The following is a 17,193-nucleotide window of genomic DNA, read 5'->3' as shown; positions in this document are numbered from 1 at the left end:
ACCAATGCTCATTTTGTTAACTCTTTTTTAAAAATATCTTTAGAAATTCTTATTATCTGTCTTTACATTTCCAGCTAGCTTTCTTGTGTACTCAAATTTTCCCCTCATTTTTTTTTAGTCACTGTTTGCTGTTTTTATATTCTGTCCAATTTTCTGATCTGCCACCCATCTTTGTGCAATAAAATGCTTTCCCTTTAAGTTTGATACTATCGTTTTAGTTATGTTTTTAGTATGAATGTATCTATTCTGTGTATTCTGAAATATCCCCTTAAATGTCCGCCCCTGCAATTCTATTGACATATCCCTGAATCTAATTTGCCAGTTCACTTTAGCTAGCTCTGCATTCCTGCCCTCATAATTTCCCTTATTTAAGTTTAAACTACTAGTCTTAGGCCCACTCTTCTGTCCCCCAAACTGAATGTTAAATTCAATCATATTATGATTGCTGCTACCTAGGGGCACCTTCACTATGAGGTCATTAATTAATCCACAATACCATTGCACAATACCAGGTCTAGTATAGCCTGCTCTTTGATTGGTTGCCAGAACATGCAGTTCAAAGGAACTAGCCCAAAAACATCTTGTGAATTCTCATCTATGCTATCTTTGCCCATCTGATTTTTGCAGTCTAAATATAGATTAAAATCCTCTATGATTATCACCGTACTTTTCTGACAAGCTCCTATTCCTTCTTCCTTTTATACCCCATCTTACCATGTGGTTACAGTTAGGGGGCCTGTACACCACTTCCACAAGTTACTTCTTGCCTTCAACATTTCTCACCTCTACCCAAACCATTTCTACATCCCAGTTTCCTGAACTAAGGTCATCCTTTTCTAATGTGTTAATACCATCATTAATTAAGAGCCATCCCTCCACATTTTCCTAGCTTCCTGTCCATCCTAAATGTCATGTACCCTTTAATATTCAGGTCCCAAACTATACTATACTGCAGCCATGCCTCTGTAATGGCTATCAGATTGTACTTATTTATTTCTATTTGAGCTGTCAGTTCATCTATTTTGTTTCAAATGCTACATGCATTCAGATACAGAGCCTTTAGTTTTGTCCTTTTGTTAGTTCTGTAACCCCTAGCCTTATCTGCTGAATTACACTTAGGTTTCTACTCTCTGCCTCTTCCTGTCATGGTCTGTTTATCATTTCCTATATGAGTACATTTCTCCTTTGCCTTGCCTCTACTCTTTGATATACCACATCTTCCCAAATTTGATCCCTAGCCCCCTGTATTTAGTTTAAAACCCTCTCTACTTCCCTAGTTATGCAGATCGCTAGAATATCAGCCCTAGCACGGTTCAGGCGTGGACCATCCAAGTGGAGCCCCTATTTGCCCCAGTACTTGTGCCAATCCCCACAAGCCAGAACCCACTTTGCCCACACCAGTCTTTCAACCACACATTCATGCCTCTAATTTTATTTACCCTATGCCAATTTGCATGTGGCTCAGATAATAATCCAGAGATTATTCAATCTACTGACCACATTATTCATGACTCAGTCCCACATTAACCCTGTATGGACGAGACCCTACTACTATACTGATTTCTAAACACCCCTCCTCTCCATTCCAAACCAAAAATCTGATGCCCGCGCACTTGTTTTTAAGTTGGTTTCATGGGGCCAAGGGTTCTGCTAGCTCTGCACGCCCAACTCACGGATGAAAGCACAGGCCATAAAGCTCAGCATGATATCTCTACTTTTATATTCTTTTTCTCTATTTATAAACCCAAATAGCTTTTCTTCTTTTTCAACCACCTTATCTACTTGCCCACGCACCTTCAAGGATTGGTATTGGTGGCTGTAAAGGTCTCTCTCTGTCCAACTGCACTGTTCAAGATCCTCCTTTTTGTTCGATACTGCCTTTCCATGTTAGTCCAAAGGCACATAGTTTCACACCTCCCTGCACTGAGCTTGCCTGCCATGATTCTGCCCATTTCGCTATCTTGTCTATGTCTATGTCCTGAAGTCTAGAACTATCCTAACCACAATCCACAGTGTTAGCAAGTTTTGTATTATCTGCAAACTTTATACCACTGCTCTCTACACCCAAGTCAAATTTGTTTATAAAAATTGAGAAGAAAGCATAATAAACTTAAAGCTGACCCTTTGGGGGACACCACTGCAAACCACATTCTTTAATTTCTATAAGCATTTTTCCAAAATTTATACATTTCCCTCCTAGTTTTCTCCCACGACGAGTCTTGACGATAAGTGTCAGTAGGCAATACAACTGTGAAGGCAGCACAGGTAAAGCTCATCCTGTGTTGAGAGTTGCTTGGATAGTTGACAGGAGCAGAAGTGAAAACAGAAAATGCTGGAAATACTCAGCAGGTCAGGCAGCATCTGTAGAGGGAGGAACCGAGCTGATTTAACCGAGCTTTAATTGGAACTGGAAACCTTGGGCGGAATTGTGTCATCCGGGACGAGGTCCTGTGGCAGGGACAGGGATGGGGAACGATTCCCAGGAATTAGCAGCATACCGTACAACCCTAGACTCATTAATTAGATGGCTGGGGGTTTCCCAGCATTGTGCGTGAAAGGGCGGGTTGGATGGCTCATGCCCGCCCTCATATGTGGGCACCATTTTTAAAGGGTATCAGGACATCACTGACCCACCATTGAAGAAAGAAAATGAACCTTCAGGAGCACTCTGAAGCTGGAGGATGGACCTCCTTGAAGACACTTGGGGTGGAAGATCTACCTGAAAGGTGCCTGCCCCCAACCCATCGCTGCGAGTTCCACCCTGAACTCCAGCGGCAGCCCCAAGCCTCCTGCAATAAGTGCCGATATGTACACGCCATGTTGGGCCAGGTGTGTTCTGGACCGGTGTGATGACCCACTGGCAGCGCGTGCGAGCGGGCACGGGTTGGGGGTGGGGGTGGGGGGGTCAGGGGCAATTCTGGTCGGGCCTTCATCTGCATCCCATTAGCCGGATGCAAATTGATCTCATGCCGGAATCTGGCGGGAATTGTAACCCGCCAGGGCGGGAGGGAGTGGAAGATCCCACCGCCATTTCACGCCGGCGTGAAACTGATTTTTGGACCTCCTGCCGCATTCCCCCACTCACTACACCCAACCCCCCCACCACTGCCACCCGCCAACAAAGCCATCGCGGTGGTGAGGAGGTGTGGCAGGCATGGGAGAATTCCATAGAGATAAAAACAAAAAAACTGCGGATGCTGGAAATCCAAAACAAAAACAGAATTACCTGGAAAAACTCAGCAGGTCTGGCAGCATCGGCGGAGAAGAAAAGAGTTGACGTTTCGAGTCCTCATGACCCTTCGACAGAACTTGAGTTCGAGTCCAGGATAGAGTTGAAATATAAGCTGGTTTAAGGTGTGTGTGTGGGGGGCGGAGAGATAGAGAGACAGAGAGGTGGAGGGGGTTGGTGTGGTTGTAGGGACAAACAAGCAGTGATAGAAGCAGATCATCAAAAGATGTCAACGACAATAGTACAATAGAACACATAGGTGTTAAAGTTAAAGTTGGTGATATTATCTAAACGAATGTGCTAATTAAGAATGGATGGTAGGGCACTCAAGGTATAGCTCTAGTGGGTTTTTTTTTATATAATGGAAATAGGCGGGAAAAGGAAAATCTTTATAATTTATTGGAAAAAAAAGGGAAGGGGGAAACAGAAAGGGGGTGGGGATGGGGGAGGGAGCTCACGACCTAAAGTTGTTGAATTCAATATTCAGTCCGGAAGGCTGTAAAGTCCCTAGTCGGAAGATGAGGTGTTGTTCCTCCAGTTTGCGTTGGGCTTCACTGGAACAATGCAGCAAGCCAAGGACAGACATGTGGGCAAGAGAGCAGGGTGGAGTGTTAAAATGGCAAGCGACAGGGAGGTTTGGGTCATTCTTGCGGACAGACCGCAGGTGTTCTGCAAAGCGGTCGCCCAGTTTACGTTTGGTCTCTCCAATGTAGAGGAGACCACATTGGGAGCAACGAATGCAGTAGACTAAGTTGGGGGAAATGCAAGTGAAATGCTGCTTCACTTGAAAGGAGTGATTGGGTCCTTGGACGGTGAGGAGAAAGGAAGTGAGGGGGCAGGTGTTGCATCTTTTGCGTGGGCATGGGGTGGTGCCATAGGAGGGGGTTGAGGAGTAGGGGGTGATGGAGGACTGGACCAGGGTGTCCCGGAGGGAGCGATCCCTACGGAATGCCGATAAGGGGGGTGAAGGGAAGATGTGTTTGGTAGTGGCATCATGCTGGAGTTGGCAGAAATGGAGGAGGATGATCCTTTGAATGCGGAGGCTGGTGGGGTGATAAGTGAGGACAAGGGGGACCCTATCATCAATCTGGGAGGGAGGAGAAGGAGTGAGGGCGGATGCGCGGGAGATGGGCCGGACACGGTTGAGGGCCCTGTCAACGACCGTGGGTGGAAAACCTCGGTTAAGGAAGAAGGAGGACATGTCAGAGGAACTGTTTTTGAATGTAGCATCATCGGAACAGATGCGACGGAGGCGAAGGAACTGAGAGAATGGGATGGAGTCCTTACAGGAAGTTGGGTGTGAGGAGCTGTAGTCAAGATAGCTGTGGGAGTCGGTGGGTTTGTAATGGATATTGGTGGACAGTCTATCACCAGAGATTGAGACAGAGAGGTCAAGGAAGGGAAGGGAAGTGTCAGAGATGGACCACGTGAAAATGATGGAGGGGTGGAGATTGGAAGCAAAATTAATAAATTTTTCCAAGTCCTGACGAGAGCATGAAGCGGCACCGAAATAATCATCGATGTACCGGAGAAAGAGTTGTGGAAGGGGGCCGGAGTAGGACTGCAACAAGGAATGTTCCACATACCCCATAAAGAGACAGGCATAGCTGGGGCCCATGCGGGTACCCATAGCCACACCTTTTATTTGGAGGAAGTGAGAGGAGTTGAAGGAGAAATTGTTCAGCGTGAGAACAAGTTCAGCCAGACGGAGGAGAGTAGTTCCACCACTACTCTCCTCCGTCTGGCTGAACTTGTTCTCACGCTGAACAATTTCTCCTTCAACTCCTCTCACTTCCTCCAAATAAAAGGTGTGGCTATGGGTACCCGCATGGGCCCCAGCTATGCCTGTCTCTTTATGGGGTATGTGGAACATTCCTTGTTGCAGTCCTACTCCGGCCCCCTTCCACAACTCTTTCTCCGGTACATCGATGATTATTTCGGTGCCACTTCATGCTCTCGTCAGGACTTGGAAAAATTTATTAATTTTGCTTCCAATCTCCACCCCTCCATCATTTTCACGTGGTCCATCTCTGACACTTCCCTTCCCTTCCTTGACCTCTCTGTCTCAATCTCTGGTGATAGACTGTCCACCAATATCCATTACAAACCCACCGACTCCCACAGCTATCTTGACTACAGCTCCTCACACCCAACTTCCTGTAAGGACTCCATCCCATTCTCTCAGTTCCTTCGCCTCCGTCGCATCTGTTCCGATGATGCTACATTCAAAAACAGTTCCTCTGACATGTCCTCCTTCTTCCTTAACCGAGGTTTTCCACCCACGGTCGTTGACAGGGCCCTCAACCGTGTCCGGCCCATCTCCCGCGCATCCGCCCTCACTCCTTCTCCTCCCTCCCAGATTGATGATAGGGTCCCCCTTGTCCTCACTTATCACCCCACCAGCCTCCGCATTCAAAGGATCATCCTCCTCCATTTCTGCCAACTCCAGCATGATGCCACTACCAAACACATCTTCCCTTCACCCCCCTTATCGGCATTCCGTAGGGATCGCTCCCTCCGGGACACCCTGGTCCAGTCCTCCATCACCCCCTACTCCTCAACCCCCTCCTATGGCACCACCCCATGCCCACGCAAAAGATGCAACACCTGCCCCCTCACTTCCTTTCTCCTCACCGTCCAAGGACCCAATCACTCCTTTCAAGTGAAGCAGCATTTCACTTGCATTTCCCCCAACTTAGTCTATTGCATTCGTTGCTCCCAATGTGGTCTCCTCTACATTGGAGAGACCAAACGTAAACTGGGCGACCGCTTTGCAGAACACCTGCGGTCTGTCCGCAAGAATGACCCAAACCTCCCTGTCGCTTGCCATTTTAACACTCCACCCTGCTCTCTTGCCCACATGTCTGTCCTTGGCTTGCTGCATTGTTCCAGTGAAGCCCAACGCAAACTGGAGGAACAACACCTCATCTTCCGACTAGGGACTTTACAGCCTTCCGGACTGAATATTGAATTCAACAACTTTAGGTCGTGAGCTCCCTCCCCCATCCCCACCCCCTTTCTGTTTCCCCCTTCCCTTTTTTTTCCAATAAATTATAAAGATTTTCCTTTTCCCGCCTATTTCCATTATATAAAAAAAAACCCACTAGAGCTATACCTTGAGTGCCCTACCATCCATTCTTAATTAGCACATTCGTTTAGATAATATCACCAACTTTAACTTTAACACCTATGTGTTCTATTGTACTATTGTCGTTGACATCTTTTGATGATCTGCTTCTATCACTGCTTGTTTGTCCCTACAACCACACCAACCCCCTCCACCTCTCTGTCTCTCTATCTCTCCGCCCCCCACACACACACCTTAAACCAGCTTATATTTCAGCTCTTTCCTGGACTCGAACTCAAGTTCTGTCGAAGGGTCATGAGGACTCGAAACGTCAACTCTTTTCTTCTCCGCCGATGCTGCCAGACCTGCTGAGTTTTTCCAGGTAATTCTGTTTTTGTTTTGGGAGAATTCCATCCCTTGTTACTTTCCCCTCCCTACAGCCAGATAGCGAGACCGGTTGAAATGCTCCGAATGTTGTCCTGGCTGAATTCAGGCTGGCTCAGCAAAGACCAGTGGTCTAACCTGGCTTACAAGTCTCAGTGTTACAAATTATACCCCTTTGTGTTACTTCTCTGATCAATTCTGTTCCTGTTGGTTAGACATCATGGGCTTAGTGGTGTTCCAGAATCGGGCCCCACTACAGGTGCTTTCAGGGGAAAAGCTCTACATGTGTCATCCCTCTAACTCTGACCCTGGTGAGTTTCCGTGCATCAGTCAGGGTAAACTTTTCATGCTCGGCTCCCGCTGCTCTTAGCTCCCTCTTTTCAAAGTGGGAACACAGGAAAATATCTGCCTGCGTCCGCCACTGACCCAATGGGCCTACCCGGTTTAATGGGCTGACACAGCCTACTGGGTCTAACAGCCTACCCAGTCTCCACAACCTGCCAAACCTGCCAGGCCGATTGGATGATCGTGCTGGGAGCAGTTCCATAAAAGCCAAAAGCAGCCATCCCTCCACAGCAAGTGGGGCAGACACCCAACAGATCACATTCCCCTTCAATCGGTGCCTTCACCACATCCCCAACATAGATTGCAGGGCATTGCTACCAGCAGAACTCTGGGCCCAATGCGTTCATGGAATTTAACATTTATTCTTTCCACTTATTGGCCTGTATATTGCCATATCCTCACAGCCCTTTGTCGCTTCCCATTTTATTCAGCTCACTGTTGAGATCAGTGCTCCATTAAGAGCAGTCACCATCTGCATCCTTCCATCTGAATTAGGTGATGAACATGTAGCAAATCAAATTCATTGTGGACGGGGTACAATCATATGGTGCTTTTTTACTGATGGCTGAAGAGACCAATCTGTGAGAAGCAGTTGCAGCCACAAGTGTTGCATATGAAGTGGTCATCAACTGTGGCCGTGGGTTGTGGTTTACGGTGTTGGCTCCTGTTGCCAAGCCGCTCTAGCCATTAATCATCAGGGTGGCACACAAGTGTCCTCGGGTGATGTCGCCATTTACCTCTGTCACCAGCTAGTGTCTCCCAGGTATGACAATCAATATTTAGGGCCTTCATGTCACATTTGAATGCATCCCGAGAGCAAAGCTGGTCACCTGATTCCAGCCACCTCACCGCACAGAGAATCCTTGGGTATATGACCATCTTCCATCCTGTGAATGTGCCTGAGCCAGCAAAGCCATCTCTGCTTGTCCTATCAAGAGCGCAACACAAAATAAAGAATAAGGCAAAAAAAAAAATCACTTTGTGCCTCATTATGCCATCTTGTGATGCTTCTGAAGGAGCAATTGCAAACTAAAATGGTAATTAAAATTGAATGTCTGAGTGAGAACTGGCAGAGGCTTCTCTCTCTCTCTCTCTCTGTGTTATTTCAAGCTGTAATGCTTTGATAGCCAGTCTGGGACCTGAGGATTCACGTTGGTTTTGTTTAAATCTGGTTTCCACACCTGGACTTTTACACTTCAATGAAACCATTTAACTTGCATTTTTTAAAATACATTCTTACTCAGCGCCTGTTAATTGTCCTCCTCCTGCTCACAATTTGCATATGTTGACTTATATTGAACGCGACCAGAAGCACAAATCGGTTAGCACACCCTCGAGCTGGGCGCACTGTGTTAGATCTGCTTCCCATGCCTGGGTGAAATCCCCTCTGACTTTAAATTGGACCGTCTCAATTAGCATACGTTGCTGACAGCACCAAACTGCCCTTAGCTCAGCGCCGAGCTGTCATTCAAAAGAAGGACAGGATGGTTGGTAGGGGGACATACTCCAGTGGTAGAAGGTTGCATTCCGGAGTTGGCATTGATGCAATTTGGAGCCACAGATGGAGCTTCAAATGGCATTTAACTGGGTTATACCTACCCTGACCTACAAAGCCAATACTGGCCGCTTGGTACTGTTATTCCTCACCTTACTGAGCAGGAAACAAGTGGACCCTTCACAGCGACTAATTGGAGGAGACAGTGAATATCCTCAGGATAAAATATTCAACCCTCCCCCTGGTTTAATTCAAAAAGGGGACAAATATCTTAACAGGGATTACCAGCACCCCCATTTTTTTTACTAGGCTATTTCTTTGTCAAAGATGTGGTGCCTTTTAATAATTAATACAAATGTTCCAGTTCTTTGGTTGAATTTTGCTCTGTCAAAATAATGGCCCAGGTTTCATGGTCAGAAGCGAAGTGATGGCGCTCACTACTGGCGTCAAATAAAACTGCCCACAATGATCTAGCGATCTCTGTGGTGTGCATTTCCCCTTTGCCAATGTTTAATTCGAATCTGTTGCCAAGTCAAGGGGATTGCCTGGTGTCCAGCAACAGTGCTGTCATCAAGCAGGGTAAGCAGCCAATCACCTTGAAGTATTCTCACAGACAGCAAACCAGGAAGTAAAATAAGCTGATTATCCTTCACTTTTAATTACATTTTACAGAGAGCAAAATAATAATTGAGACTCAGATGGGATAAAGGTAGAAGCTTGAAATACCATTAGCAAACTTTAATTCGTTATCATTTTTAAAATAGGTGGAATTTTTTCATCATAGTGGAGAAATTTGACATTCCATAAATATAAAATTAGTTTTTCGGAGATGGGGAGGTTGTTCAGAGTAATTATGAACTTAGCACACTTAACCCAGTTACACCTCATTCAGCAATGAGGTAACTTTATCAAGGGTTGCTATCAGTGTAAAAGGACAAGTCCTCGTCAGTTCAGTGATTTCTATTTGATAGCAGTCTAGGGGACTTCAATATTGCCCTTGGCAGAAGTGTCGGATCACTGGCACCAATGGCCTGAATTTAACTGCACATGTGCAGACTCCAGAAGTTGCTGTAAGTTTCAGAGGGGTAAGGACAGCAAACGCTGCCAGTTTTGCCATCGCTGTTAGTGCAAAATCTGAGCATATGGCCAGGATCGTCCGGTCCAGCCAAAAATCAATGGACTTATGGCTCGGCCGCTGAATCTCCTGTAGCGGGTCCCACCACAACTGGTCTGGAAAGTCCCGGCCTAGGTTTCTATACCTCATGAAAACGGCCTCAGATCTTCCACAATGATGTTCCCGTCCCTGTGAGTTTATGTTGAACAGAGCTGCTTCTTTCCTCATCTTTCTTTCTGCGTCAGTCGGCAGTTTATGTTTCCTGCCCAGCCCTCTGTATAAATCTTCTACCCCTCGGGCTTTTTGGAATTAAAGTTCTCTCGGGGCAGGATTTTTTTCGCCGAGCTTGCGGGCGAGCGCCTAACCCGCCCGAGCGTAAAATGACGCGCGATATTTCGGTCGTCAGGCACGCATGGAGGTCGGCAACACACCTACCGACAATTGAAAACGTAATTGAATTAAATTTTTCGCTGCCCGTCCAGCCTTACTTGTTGGTGGGCAGGCAAAAATACCAAGCGGCCTTTGAATTTTTGGCAGCGCCTCATCCACGGGCGGGATAAGGTTTCGATCTGTCATTAAAACAAGTAAAAAAAAATGTCATCCTAATTTCTAACATGTGACAAAATCACATGAGAGGACTTTTTAAAAAAATCTTTCGTTTTACTTTTCAAGACTCTTCATCTCCCTGAGGCAGCTCTGAGCCTCAGGGAGCTTTTCCTGTGCATAGCCGTGTGAACTTGCGCTCTCTCCCTCCTCCCACCCCCACACAGGCAGCGGTCAGCGCTGAAGCACGCATTTCACGTTAGGCGGGCCTTAATTGGCCCTCCAGTGTGAAATTGCGTGGTTTGACCCCGATCACGGGCAGTGGTCATCTTCCCAATCACTCCCACTCACCCCCGCCAAGCCTGCTCAACAAGGGAAAAATCCTGGCCTCGAACACAAAAGTGGACGGGTTACAGTTACCAGGAGGGAAATCAGTGAAAGACCAATGGGAGGCATTCAAAAGGGAGGTTCTACGGGCACAGAGTAGACATGTTCCCACAAAGAAAAAGGGTGGTATGGACAAATCTACAGTCCTCTGGTTATCCAGAAGTATACAGGGTAAGATACAGCAGAAAAAGAAAGCTTATGGCAGACACAAAAGACTTAATACTGCAGAAAGTCCAGAGGAGTATAGAAAGTACAGGGGTGAAGTAAAAAAGGCAATTAGGAAAGCAAAGAGAGGACATGAAAAAATACTGGCAGGTAAAATCAAAGAAGACCAAAAGATGTTTGACCAGTACATTAAGAGCAAGAGAATAACTAAGGAAAGGGTAGGGCCTATCAAAGGTGTACATGGTAACTTGTGCTTTGATGCTGAAGATGTGGGCAGGGTTCTCAATGAGTACTTTGTCTCTGTCTTCACTAAGGAGAGGGATGATGCAGACATTCTAGTTAAAGAGGAGGAGTATGAAATATTAGATACAATATGCATAATGAAAGAGGAAGTACAGGAGGGACTGACATCCTTGAAGGTGGATTGTATCCCAGGCTGTTAAAAGAAACCAGAGAGGAAATATTGGATGCTCTGCGGATCATTTTCCAATCCTCACTAGATACAGGCAAGGTACCAGAGGACTGGAGGTCTGCGAACATTGTATCATTATTTAAAAAGGGTGTGAGGGATAGGCCAAATAATTATAGGCCGGTCAGTCTGACTTCGGTGGTGGGAAAATTATTAGGACCAATTCTGAGAGGCAGGATAAACTGTCACTTGGAAAGGAATGGATTAATTAGGGATAGTCAGCATGGTTTTGTTAGGGGAAAGTCATGCCTTACTAATTTAATTGAATATTTTGAGGAAGTAACAAGGAGGATTGATGAGGGTAGTGCAATGGCTGTTGTCTGCATGGATTTTACTAAAGCATTTGGCAAGGTCCCACATGGCAGACTGGTCAGAAAAGTAAAAGCCCATGGGATAAAGAGGAAGGTGGCGAGTTGGATCCAAAATTGGCTCAGCGACAGGAAACAATGGGTAATGGCTGATGGATGTTTTTTGCAAATGACAAATGGTTTCCAGTGATGTTCCACAGGACTCAGTGTTGGGTCCCTTGCTGTTTGTTTTATACATTAATGGCTAGAACTTAAATGTGGGAGGCATGATAGGGAAATTTGCAGATCAAGCAAAAATTGGCCATGTAATTGATAGTGAAGAGGATAGCTGCTGTCTCTAGAATGATATCAATTGTTTGCTTGAGTGGGCAAAAAAGTGGCAGATGCAATTTAATCCATAGGAGTATGAGGTTATGCATTTGGGGATGTCAAACAAAGCTAGGGAACACTCAATAAATAGGAGGATATTGGAAGGGGCAGAGGAAGTCAGAGACCTTGAAGTGTATGTCCACAGGTCCCTGAAGGCAGAAGGACAGGCGGACAAGATGATAAAGAAGGCATATGGAAGGCTTTACTTTATTGGATGAAGTGTAGAATAAAAAAGCAGGGACGTGATGATGGAATAATATGAAACACTGGTTAGGCACAGCTGGAATTTTGTGTATAGTTCTTGTCACCACATTACAGGAATGACATCATTGGCCTGGAGAAGAGTACAGAGGAGATTTACAAGAATGTTGCCAGGGCTTGAAAATTGCAGTTATGAGGAAAGATTGGATAGGCCAGGGTTGATTTCCTTGGAACTGAGGAGTGCCTGATTGAATTGTACAAGATCATGAGGGGCCTAGAGAGAGTAGACAGGGATGTCCTGTTTCCCCTAGCAGAGGGGTCAATTACCAGGGGGCACAGGTTTAATACGATTGGTAGAAGGATTAGAGGGGACATGAGGAAAAGCTCCTTCACCAGAGGGTGGTGGGTGTCTGGAATTCACTGCCTGGTTTAGCGGGGGAGGTAGAAGCCCTCAACCTGGATCTGCACCTAAAGCGCTGTGGCCTTCAAGGCTATGGACCAGGTGCTGGAAGGTGGGATTAGAATGGACGGCTAGTTGTTTACTTTTTCATTTTTGGCTGGTGCAGACACAATGGTCTGAATGGCCTCTTTCTGTGCCGTAACTTTTCCATGCCTCTACTTGAAATGCTGCCATTTGCTTCCCTCTTCCAGCCTTTCTGTTCTTGACCTTGCTGTTATGGCACACCGAATAGTAAATACTGAGCTGTTCAAATCCCAGAGGGAGACTTGAAACAACTGCCACAACTATTTTACAATTTGTATTTGTTTCAAGGTGCATGTCTTGAATTCAGTAGTAATAAGACCACTGAGTCTTACAGGTTTCTTACAAAACCAAATTAAATCTTTATTAATAAAAAAAATGATTTTAAGCACATGCATATGTTTGTAAATACTACAATGGTAATTCTTAGTTCCCCACGTTAATCTAACTTCCAGTTACTTTAGCTAAGGCAACAATAAAACACATAGGGCTCAATAATCCCCCCGTTGCGGGGGCGGGGGGGGGGGTTGTGTGGGGGCGGGCGGGACCAAGCACGAGTCCAATAGGCGCCCCCAATCAGCGCCCCCAATCAGGTGCGCGCCGCCATTTTACATGGGCAGGCCAATTATGGCCTGCCCAGTGTGACGCACACCCGGAAGCGCCGAGCGCTCCCTGTGCGGGCGGGGGGAGGAGGGAGAGTCAGGGCTGCACTCTATCGTGCATGCACGCAAAAGAGCACAGAAATCTCCCTGAAGCACGGAGGTGCCTCAGGTAGATTAGTTAAAGTTTTTAAAAGCTAAATTCAGAGAAGAAAATATTATAAGATACGTCCACTCATATGACAGTGTCACATGAGCTGGGACATGTCAATTAAATTTTTGAAAAATTTTAATTGAATTTTAAAACCCTTGACGAAACCTCACCCCGCCCCTGGATGAGGTTTCATGAATAATGCAAAGGCCGCCTGGACTCTTCGCCTGCCCCCCCCCCACCAACCTTAAGGTTGGACGAGCAGCTCATTTAACTGTTTCAATTAGTTTTTAACAGGCCTTTGACAGTTCGGCGGGTGCACAGCCGACTCGGCTGCATGCCTGCCGAGCTGAAAATCCAATTGACGCGTGATGATGTCTGGACACCCGCCCGAAGTCACCGTGCATCGTTTTACGTGTCAGCGAGTGGGCCCTACCCCCACTCGCCAACTGGAAAATTCTTCCCATAGATTTTAAAAGACCAAGACAAAGTAACATAATAACCTGAACAGTTGAATTCAAAATGTGTTTTCTTCACTTCAGTTTGTCTGTATAGCAACTTACAGCATAGATGCTGGACAGTTTTCACACTTGCTAGATCTTAGAATGCCTTCTTTCCTTGCACATAACCTCATCCCTTTTGTACAGATTTCTCCCCTTTCAGTGTAAATCCCTTTGTCCCAATATGTCTTTGGACTTTTCCTTTCTAATAATAAAAATCTTTCATAGCACTAATTTTTTCAGTAAGCTTTGGGAAAAATAAACACACTGTTTGGCTTAACCTCTGTTGGTTAGGTGTAACATCGTACCATCTCCTTGAATTTCACTACTCGGGTCTATCTAAAAATACAAATTTTCCTTTTGCACCTCACATTCCACAACTTCAACCATGTTTACCTATTTAACATTTCAAACCTAGCTTGTCTTCTGATACATCAACGGCTTCAGACCAGCTGTCCATAATTCAATTAAGTGTCACACACACAAACACGGTTCCTGCTCTACAATAAATTCTAATAACATTATGAAAATTATTATATTTTCCTGACACCCCCCTCCTTACTAAACAATGAACTGTCATAATTTAAAAAGAAGGCTTCATTTTCCGAATCCATATTACATCACCTCCTATACTTATTGCACTATTACATTACCAGATGCATGCATTGACATAACAATATATCTGCAACTCCTTGGTATCAACAGAAATCATTTCAGTCCAGTGTCCAGGTTTTAAATGTCCAATTTTCCCTTCAAGCTTCAAACTCTTGACAATGCATCTGCAATTAGATTTTTTGTCCAGCCAGGTGTATAATCTGCAGATTAAATGGTTGCAGTAATAAACTCCATCTGAATACTCTTTCACTTTTGTCCCAAAATTTGTCCAAAAACTTTAAAGGATTGTGATCTGTATAAGCAATTGTTTCTGACGAAGTGTTTGCAAAGTAAATTTCAAAATGCTGCATTGCTAACACCAGACCAAAAGTTTTCTTTTCAATTGTTGAATATCTTCTCTGTCGTACATTGACCTTCCATGAAAGATACCCAATGGATTTTTCAATTCCAGTGTCATCTTTTTGTAACAACATGGTCCCAATGCCTATATCGCTTGCGTCAATGGCTAACTTAAACTGCTTGACATAATTGGGTACTGCCAAAACTGGTGTTGTAGCTAATACCGTTTTCAAACTGTCAAATGCCTTCTGACACTCCTGTGTCCATTGAAACTTCTTGTTACCTTTTAATAATTCAGTAAATAGAGCAACAATACTGCTAAAATTTGGTACAAATTTCCGGTAAAACCCACTCACACCCAGAGATCTCAAAACTTCTCATTTTGTTGTAGGCACAGAGAAATCCACGATAGCCTTGAGTTTCACAGCTCTTGGAGCCACCTTACCATGTCCAATGATATGGCCTAGGTACATAACTTGCACTTTTGGAAGTTCACTTTTAGCCAAATTCATCACCAAATTACCTTGTAATCAACCAAACAATCCTTTCATATGTTTAGATGCTCCTCCAATGTTTGACTGAAAACTCTCAAGTTCTCAATATAAGCAGTACAATTGCTCAGTCTTGCAATTACTTTGTTTGTCAGTCTTTCAAATGTTACAGGTGCATTCTTCATACCAAACGGCAGTGACTTTAAACTGATATAGTCCATCTGGCATCCCATAAGCTGATATCTCCTTTGCTCTCTCCAATAACAGTACTTGCCAATATGCTTTTAGAAAGTCAATCTGTGTGATAAATTTTGATTATCCCACTTTCTCAATGCAATCTTCCAACTGTGGTATAGGATATGAATCTGCTCTTGTCACCGCCTTCACCTTTTGATAGTCCACACAGTTTTTGAGTTCCATCTAGTTTCGGCACCAGTTACTGCAACTAGACTCATGATATCATTTCGAAGCATGAATTCAATTTCTTTCTATATTTGCGATAACTTTGCTGAATTCAATCGATAAGGATGTTGCCTTATTGAACATGAAACTCCTACACGTACATCATGCATAACTAAATTTGCCCTCCCTAGCTTATTCCCACAAATAACTTTGTGTGACTGCAATAGCCTCCCCAAGTCACTTTTGACACTTGTCTAGAGGATAACTCAATATTACATTTAAATTTTCAAGCACCGCCTCATTATCCAATTTGATTAGAGAAAAATCAATTTCAGAATCCTGCATTTCTACCTCTTTCTCATTATCATCACCACTAATGCCTCTTTTTGGTCCTCTTCCCTGTCAAAGTACTTTTTAAGCATATTTACATGACACACCATCTGCTTCTTGCGTATTTATTAGATAATTTACTTCACTCCATTTCTTTTCAATCCAGTAAGGTCCACTATTCCTTGTCTTTAATGAGTCACCCAGTACTGGTAACAGAACTAGCACTTTCTCCCCAGCAACAAAACTAAGAACTGTAGCTTTCCTGTCTGCCCTCACTTTCACCACTCGCTGTGATATCTTTAAATGTTCCCTAGCCAACTCACATGCTCTGTCCAATTTCTCTGAAGCTTGATGCATGATCCGGTAGAGTAGTTTCTGAATTTTGACCCATCAATTTCTCATGAATCAATTTCAGTGGCCCCCTTACCTCATGACCATAAACTAGTTCAAAAGGATTGAAACCAGTCGATGCATTAGGAGCATCCCTAATGGCAAATAGCAAGAATGGAATCCCCCTATCTCAATCCTGAGGATAATCCTGACTATACATCCTCATCATAGATTTTAGAGTTAGATGCCATCTTTCCAATGTCCCTTGTGACTCAGGGTGGTAAGCTGTTGACTTAAACTGTTTTATCCCCAAACTGTTCATTACTTCCTTGAACAGCTGTGAGCTGAAATTTGAACATGGAATTTAATTGTATTTCTTTAGGTAAACCATATCTTGTTAAAAAAATGTAGTTAACTCTTCCACAATTTTCTTTATTGTAATATTTCTCAAAGGTGTCACTTCAGGAAACCTTGTAGACGCATCCATTATTGTCAGCAAGTACTGATTTCCACTCTTAGTCTTTGGGAGGGGGTTCTACACAATCAATCATGACCCTAGTGAAGGTGCTTCAAGTGCTGGAATTGGAATTAAAGGTGACAACTTAATCACTGCTTGTGGTTTCCCTATCACCTGACATGTGTGACATATTCTAGAGAATTTGACTACATCCCTATGCAATCCAGGCCAATAAAAATGTTTTTGTACTTTCACATGTGTCTTTCTAATTCCTAAATGTCCACCCATTGGAATTTCATGAGCTATCCTCGGAATCTCATTTCTGTATCCAAATGATATTGCATTCGGATGCACCTCTCTCCAGCTTTCATTTGCTGAAGCATGATAAGGCCTCCATTTTCTCAATAAAACAGTACCCTTAA

Source organism: Carcharodon carcharias, chromosome 28 (assembly GCF_017639515.1).
Source record: "Carcharodon carcharias isolate sCarCar2 chromosome 28, sCarCar2.pri, whole genome shotgun sequence".
In the NCBI taxonomy this organism is placed as follows: Eukaryota; Metazoa; Chordata; class Chondrichthyes; order Lamniformes; family Lamnidae; genus Carcharodon; species Carcharodon carcharias.
The sequence above is the reverse complement of the archived record's forward strand: the minus strand, read 5'-3'. Positions refer to the sequence as shown.